This window comes from Muscardinus avellanarius (assembly GCF_963383645.1).
Source record: "Muscardinus avellanarius genome assembly, chromosome: 3".
NCBI lineage: Eukaryota > Metazoa > Chordata > Mammalia > Rodentia > Gliridae > Muscardinus > Muscardinus avellanarius.
The window spans coordinates 92,208,285-92,233,193 of NC_137788.1; positions in this window are offsets into that span (position 1 = coordinate 92,208,285).

A 24,909-nucleotide genomic window follows, 5' to 3' on the forward strand; every position below is an offset into this window, starting at 1 on the left:
TGAGTAAAATCTATGAAGTTATATACAATAAAATGCAACATTAAAGAAACTGAGAGGTGAGCCACAGACTCTGAGATCCATCAAATATATTCTGCAAAAATCTCAAACCACAAGTACCTAAAAACCAATAATAAAAATATAAACAAATCAATTGGTAATGGAAGATACAAACTAAAAACAAATAGGTTATAAGGTGGTGCTCAATATCATTACTCATTTATAACGTCAAGATTACAACCCCAAAGTGACAAACTCGTTAACCTTGATTAAGTTAGAAAGGCAGTATTAAACATGAACAATGATGTGGATCAACTGGAATTTTCATTACTCACTGATGGAAGTATCAGGCATTTGTATCCATTGCATCATTTGCAACCACTGTGTATGCCCTGTTGATATTGATAACAGGAGGACTTGATCATCAGTTGAAGCAAAATATGAGACAACATTTTTCCACAGAGTAGAAAAGAAAAGAACCTCAGTAAAAGTATTTATTTGGGTGACTTATACATTTATCTGGTAATAGCTCATATGAGTAGGTATAACAAAAATTGGTGTACATAGAAGTTAACTGCATACTGATTTGGCCTGATATCTGAAATATATATGGTATGCATATATGTTTATATGTATGCATATATATGTATATAATGATATAATATATATACTTTTACATATATATATATATATACATATATACATATATATATTATATGCACACAAACATACACACAATTATATATGAGTAAAAGTAAATCCTAGAATAGTGCTAACTACTTCTGGAAAATATATTTTTTACTAGGTCATCTCTAGAATGACATCTTAAATCATACAATCAAAACAAAAGCTAATAAAATCATTCTGCAAATGCCTACCCTGGAAATAATTTTAAATGTCTTGACTGACACTATAGAGTTAGAAATGGCCATGTGTTATTCATCTAAGAAATCAGGGAATGTTTTCTAGAGTTTGCTATTCATGGTCCTTCTTATCTGTGTTTAGAAGTCCATAATAGTGATCAGTTTATCTTTGTGCAATATATTCTCCAGTGTGCTAAGGGGAAGTTACCACTTTACTCTTATGAGATTCAAAGCATTACACACCAAATTGCTGGTAGAGAGGTTCTTTCTTCTAACAAATATATCTCAAGAGAAAACCAACAGTGTGATTAGAGAGAATTCCAGGCTATATGGTCATGATTATAACAGCTAGAAAATGATGATCACTCATCAAAATGACCTCCATTTTACCTATGTGATAAAAAACTGCATTTTATTTGTAATGTTTCATTTTAATAGATACGCTTCACTTTTGTAAAGTGTATCTATTAAAAATACATTCATATAGCCAAGGTCTTGCATCTTACATAAAAAACACTCTTTGAATTGAATACCTAAAAATAATAAAGGTTCCACTCCTTTGCATATAATGCAGCATCTGATAGATTTTATTTTTGAAAGAGTCTGTTAAATAAAAATATAGCAATCTCAGCTTATATATCCTGCTGGAATGTAAAGCAAGAAATCAACATTAAATTATATAAATCATTATGAAGCTAACACCTTGGGCCTCTCTCAACATTTTAGGTAGCTTATGAAATTAATACTTTCTATGTCAAAGTGATTATAAATTGCCAACTTCATCCTGATTCTTAATGGGGTGGGACAGAGGTTAAAATTACACTTACAGATTCACATTTAACAAAGAATGCAAAATAATAAATAGATTTTATCTGTGGTTTAGGTAAAGGCCAATGAAAGATGAGTTTGTTTACTCAGCATTTCTTTGGTGAAATCACCTGTGAAGTAATGGCAAAAGTGACCAGAAAACTGGGGAGCAGCGTGCTAATAAAGTGGACTAAATTGAAGTACATCATGGTACAAAGACAATAATGACTACTGTGAATAATAGAAACAACTTATTAACAGACATATAAAGAATGTATTATTCATATATCTTTCATCTACAATGTTTTTTTTTTTTTTTGCAGTACTTGGGATGGAACCCAGAAGCATTCTACATCTGAGCTACACCCCCAGCCCTATATTTTAGTCTTAATTAGAAACAGGGTCTCACTGAGTTGCAAAGGGCCTCAATAAGTAGCTGAGACTGTCCATGAACCATGATCCTCCTGTCTCAGCCTCTCAAATGCTGGGATTACAAGCATGTGCCACCAGGCCAGGCTTACAGTGTTTATAATATTAATGGCTCCTATGACAAACGAGAGACTACATCAAGTATTTTAGGGTTTAAGAGGTTTATATATATTTTACATCAAATGTAACTTTACAATTCAATTTCATTTTTAGTTTAGTTAATGAGGAAAAGAAATTGCTTATATAATTTGCATATTATATAGCAATTTATGAAAAATAAATATTTTTAATTTGAAACTATTTAATGCTTAGAATGTTTTTATAGTAATCTCATAATTTCCATTAGGTCAAGGCAATAAGCTATTCTTTCTTTAATTTTACTTTTTTTTTTTTTTTGGTGGTACTGGGGTTCCTGGAAGCCCTTCTTCCTCTGGGCTACACTCCCAGACCTATTTTATATTTTGAAACAGGGTCTCTTACGCCAGCACGGCTGGCTTCGAACCTGCAACCTGCACGATCCTCCTGTCTCCGCCTCCCAAGCACGGGGATTACAAGCCTGCGCCACCACGCCCGGCTAATTTTACTTTTTATTTATTTCATAAATCAATCTTTAATAGTAATACATCTAAGAATAATTGCTCTATAACCTTTTTCAAGGGAAAAAGATTATTGTGAAATTAATAGTATACTAGTCTTACATAGCATTCTGGAAATATTTTATTTTTTCTTTTCTTTTTTATTTTTCCATTCTGAGATTTAAACTCAGGATCATTTCATCTTCAAGCTAAAATTCCAGCCCATTTTATTTTTTATTTTTAAACAAAGTTTTACTAGTTTTCTGAGTGTTTTTCTAAGTCCAGTGTCAAACCTGTGATTGTCCTATCTCGGCCTCCCAGGTATTGAGATTACAAGCATGTGCAACCACATATAGCTAAAAATATCTAAAATAATTAGCAAAAGAAAAAGACTGGGTACTCAAACACTTGAGGCTAAAGTTGACAGAATATATTTATTATGAAAGAATTTTAAAGTGTTTATCTAATAAATGAAGAATATATATATTTTGACTGAGTATTCACACATCAAAAAATTTATACTTAGGAAAAAAATAACTTACACAAAATTATATGGAGCAGGATGCTGAAAACAGTGTGTTTTGTGTTACAAAAACTGAAGTCAAACTAAATTTAATGAAAATAGTGAAAAAGAAATTATGTTTTTATACAGAATAAAAAATATAAATTGTAACAGACTATAAAATGTTTTGAAAGTTCTTTGCAAATAAAAATTAAGTGTGAAATTAAAATGAAAAGAAAGTCAGAGCCTGGCGTAGTGGTGCACACTTGTAATCCCAGCATTCTGGAGACTGAGACAGAAGGATTGCAGTTCGCCTGACAGCCTCAGCTATTTAGTGAGGCCCTTTGCAACTCAAGTGAGACCCTGTTTCAAAATAAAGATTAAAAAATAGGTCTAGGGGTTTCTCTCAGAGGTAAAATGCCCCTGGGTTCTATCCTCAGTACTGCAAAAAAAAAAAAAATTGGAATGGTGATGCATACTTTTAACCCCAGCACTTGGGAGGCTGAGACAGGAGAAGCTCTGGTTCCAGATCAGCCTCAGCAATTTGGCAAAATCCTCAGTGACTAAACAAGATTGTGTTTCAAAATTAAAAGTAAAAATGTAAAAAGTGCTGGTAGTGTAGTTTAGAAGTATAGTGTCCCTGGATTCAGTACCCAGGAACAAAAAAGAAAAAAAAAAAAAGCATACAAAATAAAACTTGAGGGAAAAAAGAACAGTTTTCTCATTCTATAAAGGGTATTTAGGATATATGAAAATAATGTACCAATATATATATATATATATATATATATATATATATATATATATATATTCTTCCCAAAATAATAGGAAAATTGTTTATGTATATCTTCCCAAAATAATAGGAAAATTGTTTCTGTATTTGCACACAGAGAACTCACCTAAACAGAAAGGAAGTATTAGTACTCCACAAAGAAAAATAGGCAATTATATGAATTAAACAATTCAAAGAAAAATGCACTAAAAAGATTAATAAAGGAATGAATACTGAAAAAAAAAGAATGACAAGAAGCATAAGTAGTAGTGAAATGTTGGAAGCTTCCCTCAGTCGTAAGGAAATAATGCAATGACCACTCTCATGCTCCCATTCATCACTGCATAAGTCATTCTCACTAATTCAATAAGTCGGCACAAGAAAAAAGAGATGTTTTAGAAGTAAATTATCAAAGAACTAAATTTAAAGAGAGATATACCACATTTATGAATCAATCAAAACGACTAATTAAGGACATCAATATATTTCCTTTACTACCATTCAAAATTACAAATTATTTTTAGAGAAAGCACCAAAAATAAAATATAAAAAATAACAACTGAGTAAAGGCAAATGAGGAGGAGTTCTTGGACCAGTTATCATAATAGGATAATTAATATAGTGTGTTATTTTTGCAAAGAATTGCCAGTGAGACAGATTTAAAAGCCCAGGAATATATTTACATGTGTAGAGATATTTATCATCTTTTGTTTTCTTTTTTGTTTTGTTTTGTTTTTGGTACAAGGAATTGAACCCAGAGCCATTCTACCTTTGAACCATACACCCAACTCTGTGTTTTTTTTTTTTGAAACAGGGTCTTGGTAAGAAGCAACTTAATTGCTGAAGCCTGGAAGCTCCAGTCCTTTTGTTCAGCTTCTAAAGTATTGGAAATCCAATTGTGTGCCATCCTGTTAAGGGATACTACCTTATAAATTAGGTAAAACTTCAGAGAAAGTAAAAAGAACATTCTGTTTTAAAAATTGTGATACCAAAGGGATCAACAATCTCTTCAAGAAAGTAATAGCAGAAAATTTTCCAAACATAGAGCAAGACGTTGATACACAGATCCAGGAAACTTATAGAACTCCCTTTAGACAGGATCGGAGAAGAGGATCCCCACGCCACATAATTGTCAAAATGACCAATGTGGAAGCCAAGCAGAGAATCTTAAAGGCAACAAAAACAAAGGGCCAAGTGACATTCAGAGACAAACCAATTAGAATCACTCCAGACTTCCCAAACCAAGTCATGAGAGCCAGAAGAGCTTGGAGTAACATATTCCAAACTCTGAAAGAAAACAACTTCCAGCCAAAACTTTTCTACCCAGCAAAACTTTCTATCAAATTAGATGGAGAAATAAGAAGCTTCCATGATAAACAGAAACTGAAGGAATTTATGTCTTCAAAACCAGCGCTAGAGAAAATACTCAAAGAGATTAACTACAAAGAAGAAAGAGGTAACACACACCAGAACCAGAGAAACAAGATTTTCCATCCAACAGACAACTAAGATTGGTTATCTGTGGAGATTCATTATTTATGTTAGTCTTTTACCTATCTCTAAATGGTATTGTTTGCCTTTATTGTTGTTAATTTTTAGGATGTCTAGTTAGAATATTAATATACCTTCAGATATAGCATTTGGAAATATTTTATCCCATTCTATTAGTAACTTTTAACTCTGTTTACATTGTCTTTGGATATACAATTTTTTTTTTTATTTTTTTAGGGAGTTTGTATACTCTTCTGTTGCCTGTGCCATTGAAATCATATCCAAGAAATCACTGCCAATTTCAATGTTGTGAGGTTTTATGACCCAGATTTTCTTCTAAAAGTTTATAGTCTTAAGATTTATTTTTAGGTCTTTTATCTATTTTGAGTTAATACTTGTATATGGGATTAGGTAAGGGTCCAATTTTATTCTTTTCCATGTAATTATTATTTTTCAACAATATTTAGTTAAAAGATTATTATTTCCACCACCAAATGTTCGTGGAAACCTTGTCAAAAATAACTTGATAATATAGGGATGAATTTAGCTCTAGGCTTGTATTTAACTCCAATGGTTTATATATCTGCCTTTAGAACAGTACTACACTGTTTCAATTATTGTAGTTTTACATGGTTTGAAATCAGAAAATATATATCTTCTAGCTTTGTTCTTTTTCAAGATCGTTTTGGGTATCTAGAATCCATAGTCCATATTAGGATAGATTTTTTTCTGAAAAATAAATAAATATATGATAGTTTCACCTTAAAAAATAGAAAAAAAATATTCTCTTGTAAGAAAGAAAGCAAAAAGAAATATTGAAATGTTATCTTTAAGTCATCAAAAGCTTGGTATCAGACAAATGAAACTTATGTGAGATTATCATTTTTAATTTTGGATAAATTGCTATAATACTAGATGTCAACCACTAAGCCAAGCATGGGAAGGAGGGATAGGGAGGGAATGGGGTGGGGATCGGGTGGGGGCTGACTGGGCGATGTGTGCATATATGTCTACAAAAGTTTGTATCCCACTATGATGTATGAATACAGTGCACCAATAAAAAAAAAATAAATAAATAAAAAATAATCTTATAAAATAAAATCCACCTTCTACTTTAAATCTATTTAATTGATTAAAAAGACTACAAAATACAACATAAAATAAAATATGTTCATGATAGAATAATACTTTAAGAGATAATAAAAATATGAATTAGCAAGTAAATAACTGTAGATTACATTAAAACTATACACTATTTTCCGATAGTAGTCATAATTTGTCAAATAAACAAATGAGATATTGTCAATGCATATTACTACCAAGGACTGTAATATAGAACATGTAGAGAAAATTAAAAGATGCAATAGACATCCAAGTATAACATACATAATATCATTTAACAAGGACTTTACACAAACAGAATAATATTTATAGACTGGCTTTTGAAAATGCTGGCAGCTGAAAACATATTTTACTGTAGAGTGTGTGTGTGTGTGTGTGTGTGTGTGTGTGTGTGTGTGTGTGTGTTGGATGAGCAAAGAGATAAATAGTGGTAAATTTAAAATATTGGCCTCAATAAGCCTTCAAGTTACTAATATCAATTAGGTTACCTGGAATGTTAATATACAATAGTTTCTATCAAATAACAGCAGCATATATGACTTAATTTGCAATCCTACCAACAGTGTATAAGGCTTCCTATTTCCTCACATTCTTGCCAGCATTTATTATTGTTTGTATTGTTGATTATTGCCATTCCAACTGGAGTTAGATGAAATTCCAGGGTAATTTTAACTTGCATTTTTCTGATTTATAATGATGTTGCACTTTTTTGATATAGCTATTACTCATTTATATTTTTCCTTTAAGAAATGTATATTCAGCTCAATCATGCATTTTATTTATTTTAGTATTAGGTTTTTTAAATTCCTGTATATTCTAGATATTAGTCCTCTATCAGAGGAGCACAACCTCTATGGAGATCAGTGTGGAGGTTATGCAAAATACTAGAAGTGCAACCACCATATGATTCAGTTATACCACTCTTGGGGATTTTTTCAAAAGAATTTAAATCAGAATATGTAAAAATACATGTATATCCATATTTATAGTAGCACAATTTACAATAGTCAAACTATGGAACCAATCTAGATGTTTGTCAACAGATGAATGGATTACAAAAACTATGGCATAAGCACACAATGAAATTTTACTCAGCCATAATGATGAACAAAGCTATATCATTTTGCAGAAAAATATAGGGAAATAGAGAATATTATGCTAAGTGAGATTAGCCCCAGTCCTACCCAGAAAGTGAAGGGCCATATGTTTTCACTCATATATAAAAACTAAAGAAAAGTTAGGAAACAAAAAGGACTTCAGATAAATGATGGGAGATACTGGTAGGATAGTGGAAGAGGGTTTGGGGAGAGAAGTGGGTATATGAAAGGGAAGACTTGATGAAGTGTTCAAATAGTGCTTTTTATAGGTCATATTATAAATAACAATTTCAACATTACTTTTTCAGACACAATATGCTCTTAGTATCCACTGAAGGCCCGTTTAGGGGAGGAGCACATAGATTTGGGCCTTAATTAAGATGAATTGGGGACATAAACAAGGAATAGTATTCCCCATAGGAAATAAGATTTAGCCCAGGGGCCTTCTACATCTAAGCTATATTTTATTTTTTATTTTTTATTATTATTATTTATTTTTTGTTATTTATTCTTTATTTTATTGTATTCTTTATTTTTTAAACAGGATCTCACTAAGTTGCAGAGAGCCTCAGTAAGCAACTGTGGCTGGCTGTGAACCTGCTATCCTCTTATCTCAGCCTCCCAACTACTGGAATTAAAGGCATGTGCCACCATGCTGGGCTCTACATTTATTTCTTAAATGTATCTTGTATTGGTATGTGTTCTATTTGTCAGTTTAACCCTATGCATAGCATAAATGTAGCAAATGGATGAAAGAAAAAGTAAGAGGGATTTTTATTTCACACATAAGTGAGATCATGTAATATATTTTCTTTCTGTTTCAGGCTTATTTTACTTGACATAATGTCCTTCAACTTAATCCGTGTTGTCACAGAGAGCAGTATCTTGCTGTTTGGAGTAGAATTACTGGGGATTGAATCCAGGAGCATTCTACCTCTGGACTACACCCCCAGTTTTTTATTTTATTTTCAAATAGGGCCTTGTTAAGTTTTTGAGGGTCTCACTAAGTTGTTGAGGCTGTCTTCAAACCTGCAATCTTTCTGTCCTAGCCTCCCAAGTACTGGTATAACAGAAGCATAATCATACCCAGCTTATTATTCTGTATTTAAATACTAAAAATGTTTATTTTATGTCTTTGTTTCACAATATGTTTATCTAATCATCTGTTGATAGACAGCAGGTTGTTTCTCTATCTTAGTTATTGTGAATAATGCTGAGATGAGGGTGGAAGTGCAGATGTTACTGTTGTAAGTGGCAGCCATGAGTGGAGCCCTGTTCCCTGGTTTCTATGTGTTTTCAAGAAGGAATTCAACAATCAGATGTTTTGTGCAAGAGAGGAATAATACAAAAGGAGAGCAAGAGAGGGTCTCTTAACAGAGTAGCCAGAGATCAGGGGTAGAGGTTCTGAAATTAGTAGAAGAGGGTATAGTTCCAACACTCCAATATATAGGCTCAGGTAGAAATTTCCTCAAAAAGACCCTCAAAGCTCAGAAAATTAAAACAAGAAAAGTGGAATGATATTAAGCTAAAAAGTTTCTGCTCATCAAAGGAAGCCATCAAGACTCAAATGAATCTACAGAATGGAAGCTTTTGCCAGCTATTCCTCTGTTGAAGGACTAATATCTAGAATATAAAAATTATTTAAAATACTAAACAATAAAAAACTAATAATTCAATTGATAAATAAAAATTGAAATAGACATCTCATAAAATAAATTCAGTCATAAAATATGTATTGATATTACTTTTTTTCATAATTGACCATTAGTGACAAAAAAGCTATCTGATTAAAAATAGTAGTATACCATCATTTGGAAGCTTTTAGAATTAGAAACTAAAAATAATTTAGATTATTCCTTTTATTATATGTGAATATAATTAAAATCATATCCACACATTATAAGATTCTACTCCCTTTAGGATATTTTTCCATCACATTTTAATATATTTTGATAACATGTCTTGCTTTGTTCTGTTTTTCTACAAATAAGTGATTTTTGTTCATAGCAAAGTTTATCATTTCTGAAAGTCACTCAGATACTTAAGTCATAAGCTCAAAGCAGTTTTTAAAATATAACTAAAAATAGACTGTGACCTTCTAGATAGTGAAGAGACTTATTTTTGAGCCATATGGTTAGCCTGAGGCTTAAGACATTAAGAATGAGGCTAGAGGGAGCTCAATCTATGACACTGATTAGTACATATGTCCCCAGTTCAGATGCACCAAAAGGCATCAAGAAAATCTTTTATGACAACTTGTCTGTTGTCATTAATGCATGCAATCCATACAAAGAAAAGTAATCATCCCTAGGGATGTCAGTGACTGTGTTTGTTAGAACCACATCAATTTGCATGAAGTTGAGATACAATGTTAGGAAAGACTTAGGTGTCTAAAACACTACTGAGCCGGGCGTGGTGGCGCACGCTTGTAATCCCCGTGCTTGGGAGGCAGAGACAGGAGGATGGCGCAGGTTCGAAGCCAGCCACGCTGGTTTAAGAGACCCTGTTTCCACATAAAAACTATAAAATAGGTCTGGGAGTGTAGCCCGTGGGAGTATAGCTGGAGGTAGAAGGGCTTCCAGGAACCCCAGTACCACCAAAAATAAATAAATAAATAAATAAATAAATAAATAAATAAATAACCACTACTAAACAGATCTTATTCCAAAGTCACAAAATTCATAGTAAATTTCTAAATCCCAACTAACTCAACAAATCTATTTAATTAATTTTCAGAAAGACACTTTTTCCCTTTTATAAGACAATTTTATAGTCATTTTATCCTCTGTCTCTCATGTTACAGTTTTTTTGGGGGGAGAGTTTATTAAATTTATCTTTCCAAATAAGATTTTCTAAGGCATATTTATAAAGATGGAGAATGACAAATTGATGTAAAGCTTGTAAAATTCCATATTTGTCAATTTTTTTATTATTTAAAATTTGAACCATGATGTAAATTCTCTAATACTATTATGTTACCTTATCACACTAGTTCCTAGACAGTTTGGCAGTCTCACATACTGACAGGCAGGCAGAAGAAAAACAATCATATTTTCAGACTTTGGAATAAAAAAAAAAAAAATATATATATATATATATATATATATATATATATATATATATAGTTAGGCTTCTCTGATCTCATTTAACAGATCTTATATCAAAGTAATAAACTGTTCATGATAGCCCACACTTGTTTTCATAATTATATTTTTATCATCCATATTTAAATCTAATAAATTTGTTTGCCTGGCTTATGAAATATTTTAATATACCTTAATTCCATTTTTTTTGTTGTTGCTGATTGTTCATCTTTAGGATACTGTTATAGTTAACATAGAATGGTCCCTTGAAGCGGGCATGGTGGTGCACGCTTGTAAACCCTGTGCTTGGGAGGCGGAGACAGGAGGATTGTGCTAGTTTGAAGCTAGCCGCGCTGGCTTAAGAGACCCTGTTTCCAAATAAAAATTAAAAAAAATAGGACTGGGAGTGTAGCCCGGAGGTAGAAGGGTTTACAGGAACCCCAGTACCAAAAAAAAAAAAAAAAGGTCCCTTGAAGAGCTCATAAATTGTGTTTGGGAGTTGATGTGATTTAGTTATGAGAGTTTTAATAGATTTTTCTGGGCTGGTAGTATGTGGCTACAGAAGGTGGGTCTCTGGAGGTGTCTCCTTAGGAATTATATATGTTTCTTCCTCCCCTTGATCTCTCTTACTTCAGCCTCCCTGGTTTGAGGAGCACAGCCCATGTGCTCTCCTTCTCTCCACTCCCTGCTGCCCTGTCCTGAGATATGCAATTCCTGGACTCACATGAATTGAACTCAAAACTGTAAGAAAATAAATCTTCTCTGTAAATGGTCAGTCTTTTGATTATAGATGCAAGAATACTGACTGGAAAAAAATGGGATTGCTGCTATTTGTATGTGTGACCATGTGGGTTGTGACTCTTGGCAGGCTCTGTGAGAGAAAGTTGGAAGGGCCAGAATATGGCTGAAAAGGCAAAAGGTGGAGACTTTGCTCAGGAGATGTTGGAAGGCATAGAGGACTCCACTGAAAAATTCAGTAGATGCCATTTGTGTTACACTTTGGCAAAAAACGTACCAGCATTTTTACCGTGCCCCGAAGCTTTGTGTAAGGCCAGGTTTAATAATGAACTAATTAATAAACTGGTGGAGGAAATCTCAAAACAACAAAATATCCAAACAGCATTATGGATATTGATGTCTGAATTCAGCAAGCTGCACACTGAATTTCAGAAGTAGAAATTAAAGTAAAGAGATTTTTTAGATTTGCAGTTTGCCCTGATAAAAATGTTTAAAGCTGAGGCTCAGAGAGATGACATAGAAGGACGTAAGATGGCTGAAAGAAAGAAATTATTATTATGATGCCAGCAGGGCCAGCAATGACAGTGATGGAGGGAGCAGATGAAGGTGGGGCCGAGGCAGACTCAGGGACTGTGATTAAAAAAGCCCCAGTGACAATGATTAAGGTGAGTGTGACCTTTATAGTTGAGGCCCATCTCAGTGCTCATGTAATGCTGGCCTTGTTGAAATACAAAGGAGCCATGAAGGCTTCCTCCCAGATTTCAGGTAATGTGGGCAGGATTGGAATGCCTAAAACATTCCCAACTGGGGCTATTTGTGAAGCTGTGAGGATGAAGCCAAGGTTAAAATAAGAAAATAAATTAGAAAGGCCAGAAATGTGGAACAGCTGTGGAAAAGGCTGTTAGTTGTGAGCCATGGAGTTAGGCGGAAAGAGGAAGGAACCTATTGTCTTCAGTCGAGCTGCAAGGGTGGGGCTGCCCAGGTCCCTTGAACATTGACCAAAACACTGGAAATGGAGGTTCAAGATTGTATAGAGCATGAGATTAAAAGACAATTTTTAGGAATTCAGAAACAACTTGTTTTAACATGCCAGTAGATAGTTCAGACAAACGCTCATAAAAAACTTGTTAAGATGTGCCATCAAATATCTTCAGAATATGTCTGGACATGTCAGCAGAGGGCTCAGACCAGCACATTGTGCTGCAGTCGATAACAGACACTTGGATCATAAAATGTCTTCTCACCTCTGATGGACTTATGTCATGAATACTTTTTAACTGGTGACAGAAGTCTGGAAGGTTCTATAAGCCTGAATTAGCTTGTCAAAGATGCCCAGAGAGGCCTAATAAAGACATTGACCTTCTTCCTATATGTAGTTCACTGAGCTTTCCTGATGCCACAACAGTCTGCCTGTGTGAATGACTCCTAGCCAATAATTTGTATTGTTTCTGCTCCTCTGACTGACTGAGAATCAGTGCCCCAGCCAACACCTGAATCTCCTCTTCATTTCTAGATTTGGTTCATTATTTCCTACTCATTGTTTGTATATATTGTATTATTTTGTTATACTCTTAAGTTTTAGAGCTTGTATTTGAAGTGCTCTAAGTTTTATGACTTGTATACTGTTTAATATATTTGTTGACATAAATAGATTTGCTAGTGTGAAATGTATTGTTTGATATTCATTGTTTATTGGCAAATAACATTCAAACTTGGAACTTAGCTTAACTTTACTGAGAGAATTTCTTGATAAATTTATCCTTACTTTAAACTTCAATTGTTGAATCAACATCATAACACTGTGAAAAGACACAAATTATGTATGATGTGATTTATTTGTCTTAGCATCTTATGGCCCCATTGCTCAATACAAGGGTCAAATGTTTTTCCTGCCAAATTTTATTACTGTTTTAATTCCATTCTTTCTTTCTATGGCCCTATTGCTTCATTTCAGAATGGAAATGTTTACTCTTTGACATTGTATATTGGATGCATGTCATTTTTGGGGGGGCAGTACTGGGAATGAAACCCAGGGGCATTCTACCTCTGACCTACACTCCTACTCCTATTTTTAATTCTTTATTTTGAAACAAGGTATCATTTAGTTGAAAAGGACCTCACTAAATACTAAATAGCTGAAGCTTTCCATGAACCTTGATCCTCCTGTCTCAGCCTCCCAAATTCTGGGATTACAAGCATGTGCCACCACATCCAGTTATAACTTTTTAATTTTGATCTTAATTGTTTTTTCAGGAGCTCACAAGAATTTTCTTTGAATCTCAGAGGAGACTGGGCTTTGGAATTTTTCAGGGATGCAAAAATTGTTAGGACTTTGGAAACTTTTGAAAGAGACTGAATATACTTTGCTCTCTGAGCTAAGCATGAACTCTTCAGAGGCCATGAACAGAACATTAACTAACCAGAGTCGACATATTTGTAACATGTAAATCTGTCTTTCAAATCAAAGAAGACACTTAACACAAATGGTACACTATATGGACCTTTTTGGGAATTTATAGTTTGAATTTTCACATGTCCATCCAAAATGGTTTCCTGAAGATAGGATGTACACAGCTCAGTGGCTCTAATGGGTTTATCATTGGTATCTTCAAAATTTCAGTAAATAACTCTCATTTTACCTTTGCCAAAGTATGAGACAGTTGAGAAATAGATAAAAGACATACAATTGGAAATGAAAATAAGAATTATTATACTCACAAAAATTTAGTTAGAGAATCTGATTAATTTTACTGCTACTATGGTATTTTAAATATAGTACATGACTTTAAGATACTTCCTACCACTTCATAGTAGAGTGTTAAAAGCCAATGTGACCACCCTGATTTCTGCAACCAAATTTTCAAACTGAACAAGATAGATAAGTCACTCCTCCTGTTAAAGAGAGAGGAACTCAGAAAGAGTGCAAGAGTATTTTCCTAACAGGTTCCATTTACATAGAAGGATAAATTGGGAGAAGAGAATAGGCTGATTCATAAGAAAGAAACCATAAAAAGAATATTCATAAAATGAGATCTCACTTGTGTTTCTCACTTAAAGCCAAATTTATCTTATTTTTGACATCGATTTGATACAAAGCTCTATATTCAATTTTGCTTACTTCTTTTCATAAATGCAAAATTGTAGATCTACTATTCATATTAAAAACATAAAAAGAATGGGTCCTATAGTATGAAGATAAAGATTATGAAGTTTTTAGAGGTTAAAACTATAGTTTCTCCTTAGATTGAAAGTCTCATTCTAGGTGACTGTCCCGTCCCTAAGGCTCCAACCTGCAGAGCCCTGGGAAAGCACACACTAACGCCGAGTCTGTTGATGATGCTTCCTCTTTAATGCTTCCTCTTTAATGCTTCCCCCTCAATGCGCACAGCAGGCAAATATATATGTCTCATAACCCCTCCCTCATCACTCCACCAACCCCAACCTTCCCACAGCTAGGGCATGCACATTTCTAACCCTCTCATAGGCGGGCTGGTGGTAGCAAGAGGCGCTGCGTCACTGATCATCCGTACGGCGCCTGATAGGGCTCACTGCGCAGGCTCAGGACACCGCCAGCCTCGTGAGCCTCGTGACTTGGCAACATGCCTAGGCGCCATCTTGAGCCACCGCCCCATCCCGGTCTAGCCGAGTGGGCCCCGACAGGTGACCTAAAGGAGAGGATCAGTATGTGTTTTTTTTTCCCCTTTGTTCTTGAAGTGTTTGTTGTGCCTATTATGCCAAGTCTGTCATCAGAGCTGCTAAGTTGACATAAACCTGCTTATTTGGTCAAGAAAGTGATTCACCTGCTTTTTAATAGTATTGCAACTGGAGTAAGCATATACATGAAAAACGAATATGTTAGTAAATTGTACAATAATCTAGATATACCTTGACCCCGAACAGTGCACTAATTATCATTTCAAACTGGAAGCCAGATTGCCAATTTATTTGGTTATATATGGCAGCATGAACAGTCCTCAAGGCACAAAGCATAAAACATAGCATAAAATTGGATGCCATGACCTTATTTATTAGTATTAATAATTTGATTACTATAATGATTCTATGCCATTGCTATCTTTTGTTTTTATATATTTGATTAATCCATCTATAAACCAATTATTTTTAGGTTTAAGGTTATTGTGTCCTTTTTCCCACTATCTAGGACATTCAGTAAACTTTTAAGTACCTTTAAGGATGCCAGTTTAGTATGAAATTCACATAGACAAAAAGAAAAATTTTCACAAGAGTAGAAAGAAGCATGATTTCCGGTTTACAGTACATTGGATAACTTAAACAGGTTTAAGTTTTTAATTTTGAATAAGACTCATAGAACCTCTAGTATCTTGCAGAAATAGAAATTTTTTTCTTTTATTGTTTCCATGGGTCCTGGACCTGCAAAATCTCAGGAAGGACAGGTATTTATTTATTTATTTATTTATTTTAATGTACTTTTTTGGTGCATCGTAGTCTCACATCATGATGTAAATCATGTTGTCAGAGGAGGTAGGAAGATGGTGACTGAGTAAAGTAGCTTCTATCAGCACTACTGACACTAGATCTCCATAGTGGTAAAAATAACTCCTTACAGAGGCAGAAAATACTATCAATAAGAAATAAAAGCTATAAATAAAAGAGATAGAAAAAAGAAGATGAGAACAACAAGAGAAACAGAAAAGAAATTAGCCCACTATGGCGGTGGCCTCCATGCCAACACTACCTTGCCTCACAGAACCAGACTCCAGGGAGGATAAGGAAAGGAGCTGAAGTGACCAGTTGCAGTTCAGGTGGATGTAATTCAGCAGTTCTTTCAGTGTGAAGATAAAGCAAAAGTTTCAGCGGCCAAGCCCATCACGGACTCCAGGGATTCAGAGTGGAATTCAAACCAGGGGAGATATGCTAGCCTCACAGCCAAGGGTGTGGCGGTGATGCTGGTAAGCAAGGCAGCAAGTTAACCACACCCACGAAAGCTCTAGAAAAAGCTCCAGATCTGTGTCACTATAATCATAAGTGAAATGGTGGCCTCTACAGGAGAAATCCCAGCATTGCACCCTCAGGGACTCAAACAGCTTTGATAAACTCTCTGGGTCTGAGTTCTATCTCTTCAACACAATGCAGAAGTAGGGGTGGCAGAAATTAATACACCCTAATCACAGTTCTCTGAAGGAAAGCTCCCAGCCTGGTGGCCTCAGAGTCTGGCACAGCTACGACTAATTCCGAGTCTGAGACTTTGCAATACAACTTAGGGTAGGGGCAGTGGCAACGAAGATTACCACACTCCCTGGAGATCCAGAGCACAATAAGTAAAGCCATGGTAAACTGGAGAAGAACCCAGAGAAGGAGGGAGTGGGATCTGCTGTTGATCATATCAGAAGCTTAGACAGACTCAGGCTCAGACCAGTAGAGAGTGTGGGGGGAATCTTATGCTTAACTCTAAACCCAATGAGTAGGATTTCCAGGAACACCACAGACATCCCAATTGTGGGGAACAGGGAGAAATCAGAATACCCCAGCACTAGTTGTGTAGAACTGAGACTCCTACATTGAGTTTGGTCTCAGAGGCATATGCTGCCAACAGAGGCAGGCAGAGACCTAGACTCCAAGTCTGTGGAAAGTGTGGAGGGTGACCTTCACTCGATATTAATTCCAACCACATTGATATCTTCCATCTGCATGGAATGAGAAGACTCAGAGAACCAGACTCACAGAGGGAAAGGTCATCGTAACAATCAGTATCTACATAGAGAGAGACTGATGAATTTGTTTGTAGTGTCGCATCAATTCATTGGTGGGATTGTTTGAGTTTTTTCATTCTTTTTATTGTGTGTATACCTGATTGCTTTTTTTCTCTTTCTTTTTCTTTTTTTTGGAAGGGGTTTGTGGAGTTTTTATTTTGTTTTGTTTTGTTTTTAATGATTTTTGTTTTGCTTTGTTTTTGTTGTTTTTAACCCTCATTCCAAATCCTCTTCCAAGCTTCTTCCCTTGTACATACAAATCTACTCTCTTCTCTCTATCTCTCTTCTATCTTTTCTCTTCTTTTTATTGTTCCCTAGTCCTGTATTAAATCCAATTCATATCACTATTGCGGAAACTATACATTGGTTACTAGAATTCTACTACATTGGTACAATCTCTAATCTCTAGTATATATTACTTTAACAAACTCATACACTCATATTATTTGACCCTATCTGACCTTACCCTATTCTTCCATTTACTACCTTTCTTCCCTCCTTACTCAACCTTCACTGTTGACCACAACTTGCCCTTGAATATAACAGCTGACACCTAGAAACTGAAATAAATCTACCAAAAGCAACAGGTACAAACTTCTGAAATCATGGGAAAGAGGAACAACAATGGAGCAATGAGCTCCCACAACTCCACAATAACAGAACCTGATAACACAGAAATGCAGAGATTTCTGGAAGATCAAATGGGGAGTGTATCTGTAGAAATAAATCAGGATTTTAGAAAAGAATTTAGAGAGAGTCTGAAATAAATAAAGGATGCAATCACTAAAGTAAAGGCATCAACTCAAACTATAAACAATCTATTAGACCAAATATAGAATAGAATCTCACTCCTAGAAGATGATCACTCCAAAATGAACACATAATTTATAACATAGAAAAAAGAATTTGTTAACAGGAATTGGACATTAAAGAAATATGGGCTTATCTTAAGAGAGCTAACTTAAGAATTATTGACATAGAGGAGGGAAAAGAATGTGAAACCAAAGGGATCAACAATCTCTTCAACGAAGTAATAGCAGAAAAATTTCCAAACATAGAGCACGAGGTCGATACTAAGGTTCAGGAAACTTATAGAACTCCCTTTAGACAAGATCCAAGAAAAGGTTCCCCATGCCACATAATAGTCAAAATGACCAATGTAGAAGCCAAAGAGAGAATCTTAAAGGCAACAAAAATAAAAGGCCAAGTGACATTCAGAGGCAAACTAACTAGAATCACTCAGCTTCCCAAACCAAGTCATGAAAGCCAGAAGGGCCTAGAGTAACACATTCAAAACTCTGAAAGAAAACAACTTCCACCCCAAAGTTTCCTACTCAGAAAAACTATCTTTCAAATTAGATGGGGAAATAAGAAGTTTCCATGACAAACAGAAGCTGAAGGAATTTATGTCTTCAAAGCAGCACTAGAGAAAATACTCAGAGATTAACTCCAAAGAAGAAATAAGGAATACACACCAGAACCAGAGAAACAAGAACTTCCATTCAGCAGACAACTAAGCAAAAAAGAAAAAACAGTATTTCAAACAGAAGTAAAATCTTAACATGTTAGGAATTAAAAAAAATCTCTCAATAATCACACTGAATATAAATGGCCTCAATTCTTCAATAAAAAGACATAAAGTGGCAAAATGGATTAAAAAACAGAACCCATCTATCTGTTGCTTGCAAGAAACACACCTTACAAGTAAAGTAGAAACAAATTTAGGTAACAGAACTCGAAGGCAAGCAGGAGTAGCAACTATGATATCAGACAAGTTAGACTACAAGCCCAAGCTTATTAGAAGAGACAAAGAGCCGGACATTGTGGCGCACTCTTGTAATCCCCGTGCTTGGGAGATAGAGACAGGAGGATCGCGCAGGTTTAAAGCCAGCCATGCTGGCTTAAGAGACCCTGTTTCCAAATAAAAAAGTATAAAAATAGGTCTGGGAGTGCAGCCCAGAGGTAGAAGGGTTTCTAGAAACCCCAGTACCACCACCAAAAAAAAAAAAAAAAAAAAAAAAGAAGAGACAAAGAAGGTCATTTTTACTGGAAAAAGGAACAATCCAACAAGAGGATATAAAATAATAAACATTTATGCCCCAAACATAGGTGCAGCTACTTTCATAAAACTAACACTCTGTGACATTAAATTCATCATATAAACAGAACCAAATACAAAAATCACATGGTCATTTCAATAGATGCTGGAAAAGCATTTGATAAAATCCAACATCTATATATGATAAAAGCACTTCAGAGAACTGGAAAAGAAGGAACAAAACTTCAACATCATAAAGGCAATCTACATTAAGCCCACAGCCAACATCACACTAAATGGGGAAAAACTTCAAGAATTTCCCCTAAAAACAGGAATAAGACAAAGGTGTCCATTATCAGCACTTGTCTACAATATAGTACTAGAGACTCCAGCCAGATCAATAAGGCAAGAAAAGGAAATCAAAGGAGTACAGATAGGGAAAGAAGAACTCAAACTGTCACTATTTGCAGGTGACATGATACTATACCTAGAAGACCCAACAAACTCAACCAAAAGACGTATAGACCTGATCAACAAATTCAGAAAAGTGTCTGGATACAAAATAAATGTTAAAAAATCAGAAGCTTTTCTGTACACCAACCATAAATCCACTGAAGAAGAAATTCAGAAAACACTTCCACTCAGGATCACCCACAAAAAAATAAAATACTTAGAAATAAACTTAACCAAGGAGGTAAAAGATCTCTACAGAGAAAATTATAAAACATTGAAAAAAGAAATCGAAGAAGATCTTAGAAGATGGAAAGATCTTCCATGTTCATGATAGGCAGAATAAATATTATTAAAATGGCCATCCTTCCAAAAGTGATTTACAGATTCAACACAATGCTCATTAAACTACCAATATCATCCTCACAGACATAGAAAAATCATTCCTTAAATTTATTTGAACTAACAAAGGCCTAGAATAGCCAAAGTAATTCTCAGCAACAAAATCCATGCAGGACGAATCACAATACCTGACTTTAAACTACTACAAAGCCATTGTAATAAAAACAGCATGGTACTGGCACAAAAACAGATACATAGACCAATGGGGCAGAACAGAAGACCCAGAAACAAGTTCACACACTTTCAGCCAATTGAATTTTGACAAAGAAGCCAAAAAGATACACTGGAAAAAAGCCTCTTCAACAAATGGTGTTGGCAAAACTTTTTAAACATATGCAGAAAATTGGAAATTAATCCCACTTTCTCATCCTGCACAAGAGTCAATTCAAGATGGATCAAAGAATTGGAAATTAAACCAGAGAGCTTAAGGTTCCTCGAAGAGGGCATAGGTCTAACACTGCAACACATAGGCACAGATAAAAACTTTCTCAATGAGACCCCAAAGGCACAAGAAACCGAAAGGTGAATAAATGCATGGGATTGCATGAAATTGAAGAGCTTCTTTTCAGCAAAGGAAACTGTCAAGAACCTCAATGGAAAGCCAACAAAATGGGAGAAGATTTTTGCCATCTACCTCTCCAATAGAGGACTAATATCTAGAATATACAGAGAACTCAAGAAACTCAACAGCAAATAAACAAATCATCCAATCAAACAATGGGCAAGCAAACTAATAGACACTTCATGAAAGAAGAAATTCAAATAGCCAATAAATTCATGAAAAAATGCTCAACATCATTGGCAATCAGAGAGATGCAAATCAAAACTACCCTGAGATTTCACCTAACTCCAACTAGAATGGCAATCATTCAAAACACAAACAATAACAAATGCTGGTGAGGATGTGGAGAAGTGGGAACTCTAAAACATTGTTGGTGGGATTGCAAATTAGTGCAACCACTTTGGAAAACAGTATGGACAACCCTCAGAAGAATGGTAACAAATCTACCATTTGATCCAGCAATACCACTTCTGGGTATCTACCCAAAAGAAATGAAACCAAAGTACCAAACTAATGCATGTTTATCTATGTTCATAGCTTCACAATTCACCATAGCCAAACTGTGGAACCAGCCAAGATGTCCATCACCAGATGAATGGATTACAAAACTGGAATATTTACAAAATGGAATTTTACTCAGCCATAAAAAAAAAATACAATTGCAGTATTTTCAGGGAAATGGATGGATCTTGAGGACATTATGCTAAGCGAGATTACTCAGTTGCAAAAAGTAAGGAATCAGATGCTTTCCTTAATATGTGAAAGCTAGCGTGAATGGAGTCATAGGACGAACTCTAGGTGAAAAAGGAGATCCTATAGAAGAGCAAATAAGGCAATCTTACTGTGGGGATTGGAGGTCAGGAGAGGGAAACTCTCTAAAACTCGTAATGTACTTATACATATCAAAGTCAACCACTAAACCAAGCTTGGGAGGGAGGGATGGGGAGGGAGTGATGTGGGGACTGGGTGGGTGCTGTCTGGGTGATGTGTGCATTTACATCTACACAAGTTTTTACCCCATTATTATGTATAAATACAATGAACTAATGAATAAACAAATGAATAAATAAATAAATCATGTTGTCAGTGACATATACACTAAACTTTTGTGGAAATTTTATAAAGACTCAGAAGTTTTGGGTATCAATGCCATAATAGATTTCTTCTGAGAGCTTAAAATCAGAAGTACCATTACAAATTATAATGTAGAATATAAGGAGGATCCAAAGTCAAAAGATAACTAATTAAATAATGTGTGTGGTCTTTTTAGTTTTTTCTTAGACAAAAATCCTCAATTGGACCACACTTTTAATCATAATGGCCCATCTCCTTACTTGTGATAACCAAAATATTTTGTAAATAAAGGATCCATAAGAATTGTCTGACACTTGATCAAGCACAGGTGCCACCCAGCTACCACACACTAAGCATTCTGAAGAAGTTCAGTCCTCTAACCTTGCCGTGCATCCTTACCCAACCCCTTATAAGGTCTCCTATAAAAGAAGAATTGTAATGTCCCAAATGTGCTCTCTCCCTCTTAAGATGGCCTTAAATATGTATCCCTCCACTTTCCTAATAAACCTATCTTTGTCTTTAAAAAATTAATTATTAATCTCTGTTTAATATCTCCTCTCTAAACAAGTCAGTAATCTTATCAAACATCAAATCATCAAAAATAATATTCTCCACATTTTTCTACTCCTAAAATCAATATTTCCTACAACATGCAATAAAACCAGAATTTTCAAAAGTATTTTGAAGAAGCTTGGCAATTTTGAGAGGTTTTGTTTTTAAGAAAAGGGGGTCTTTCTGTAATTAGACACATTCTAGATATGCCACATGACATTTTACCCATTTTAGAGATTCAATATGCTAATCAGCAGAGATATTACACTACAGAAAACTCTTTGACTGGCTTAATCTAATATTCCAGATACTATATTTTTAAGAACCCAGGGGCGTTATACCTCTGAGCTACACCCCCAGCCTGATTTGTTATTCTTTATTTTTATATTTATTTGTTTATTTATTTATTTATTTTGTGGTGCTGGAAATGGAATCCAGAGACTTTTAATTTTTCTCTGAGGTACACCCCAGGCCTATTTTTATTTTTTATTTTGAAACAGGGTCTCACTGAGTTGCAAAGGGCCTCATGAAGTAGCTGAGGCTATCTGTGAACTGTGATCCTCTGGTCTCAGCCTCCAAAATACTGAAATAACACGTGTTTGTCACCACACCTGGCTATTATTTATTTTGAAACAGGGTCTCCTAAGTTGCAGAAGACCTTCATAAATAGCTGAGGCTAGCCAAGAATCCAGATCCTCCTGTCTAAGCCTCTCAAGTACTAGGATAACAAGCATGCACCACCAAGCCCTGCTCCCAGTTCTATTTTAACACAGTTTTTTTCTAAGTTATAGCTCTTATAACCTCTAAGAACTAGTGTTCTATGAAATAAGCTTTGAGAAATGCTTTTGCAAAATGTTTTAATGACTTTTTAATATGTTCCCTTGCTTTGAGGTCCTCATAGGAAATTAATCAACTGTCTTGATGTAACTGTCATGACATAATGTTTAAAAACATTCTGTGTATACTTACTTTCTCTTAACCAAACATAAATTCAAAATACCTGGGTTACAACTTAAAACCAAGTATAATATTTACTCAAAATATCTTTTTAGAGGATTCCACTATATCCTAAAACAAAGTTCTTGTTAACAGTATTGTTTCCCTCCTACAAAAGACAAGTAACCTGAGTTGTCTAAGCCTTTCTTCCCTTAATTCCTATCTTATAAATAAAACTGTGCATCAAAAATTTCCTAACCCAAACTACTTTTTTTCTGAGCTCTGAAAATTATTAAATACTCTGCACTTGGCCTTATCCTATTCTGTTTTTTTTTACATTGATATGTGATTTTTTTTTTTGCTCAGTAGACTCAGCATAAATATAAAGCAGTGATTAAGAACCTTGGTTCCACATTATAGCCAAGATAGTTTAATAGATATGTAAGTTAAAGCAAATACTTATCCTTCTGTTTTTTTTTTCATATGTAATGTGCAAATAAATATCTGGTTAGCAGAATTTTTATGATAATTGAATGAGAGTATGTACATACATATGGTAAAATAGGTCCCTAATGTATAGCTATGATTATGATTATTAATATTAGGCTTCAAATTTCTTTATATTAATATCCTGTTTTTATGCTTCTTAGTTTCTCCACTTGCTATTCCTATAATAAATGGTTAGAAGATATTTTATGGAATCAAAATATTAGAATAGTGAGTATTCATAAGATTATCAAATTTAGAATTCTCATTTTATAAACTAAAATCTGACATCTTAAACGTATAGTTCACTGTGGAGTGCACACAGCTAGTTGGTCATATGCTCAGGGGTGATTTTTCTGAACCAAGGCCTGTCAGATTCAGAATTTAATTAGTGACTTACACAAGAAAAAGCTTCACAAGCTACAACTGACGGATTATTTACTTTACTTTCAAAGTCAGCTCCCTTCATGATGTATGTGTAAAATGCAAAAACTGCCCTCTAGATTTTCTCCTCAAGTGTATAGCCCCTCTTACTCTGTGTTCTTTTGTGGTTTTCTGGACTAACTCTCACCTTGGCTATGCCTTACTTTTAACAATAAATGTCATTAATTGTAATGAAAACAAAATTTGGAAAAAAATTGTGAGCAAGGCTTTTCTTTTGAAGCTCTTAAAATACTCTGGGTACCATATGAAAATTCTCAGGCTAGGCTTCTGAGACATAAAAGCCAGAAGAAAATGGAACTGAGTGGTTACACTGTAGGTTCCCCAGAACAAACATGTCTGAGTAAACTTTTAGCTGGTCAATGGACATGAGTCAAGACATTCTTAGCAGAAACATTCACCATCTGAATCTAGCCCAGATTCACACCTATAGAATTATGAGACAAATATAAATTTGTTTTATGCTACCAAATTTTAAGGTGGTGTGTTATAGTAAAAAATTAAGCCAATAAAAATGACTGAATTGATAATGAATTAAAATTTAGATGAAAAATATGCAAATGTTAAGCTTCCTCAGTTATATTTTCTCATGCACAAGAAGATATTAATTGGTTTTCTCTAAACAAAATATTAAGTTAATAAAAATTAAGTGATTTTTGTCCTGAACACTTGTTAATTGCTTAATTGTGATATTGGAAGACTTTTACTTTTTTTAGTGTCTAGGTGTTTTTGTTAGTACTCTTCAGTCATTACTAGCTTT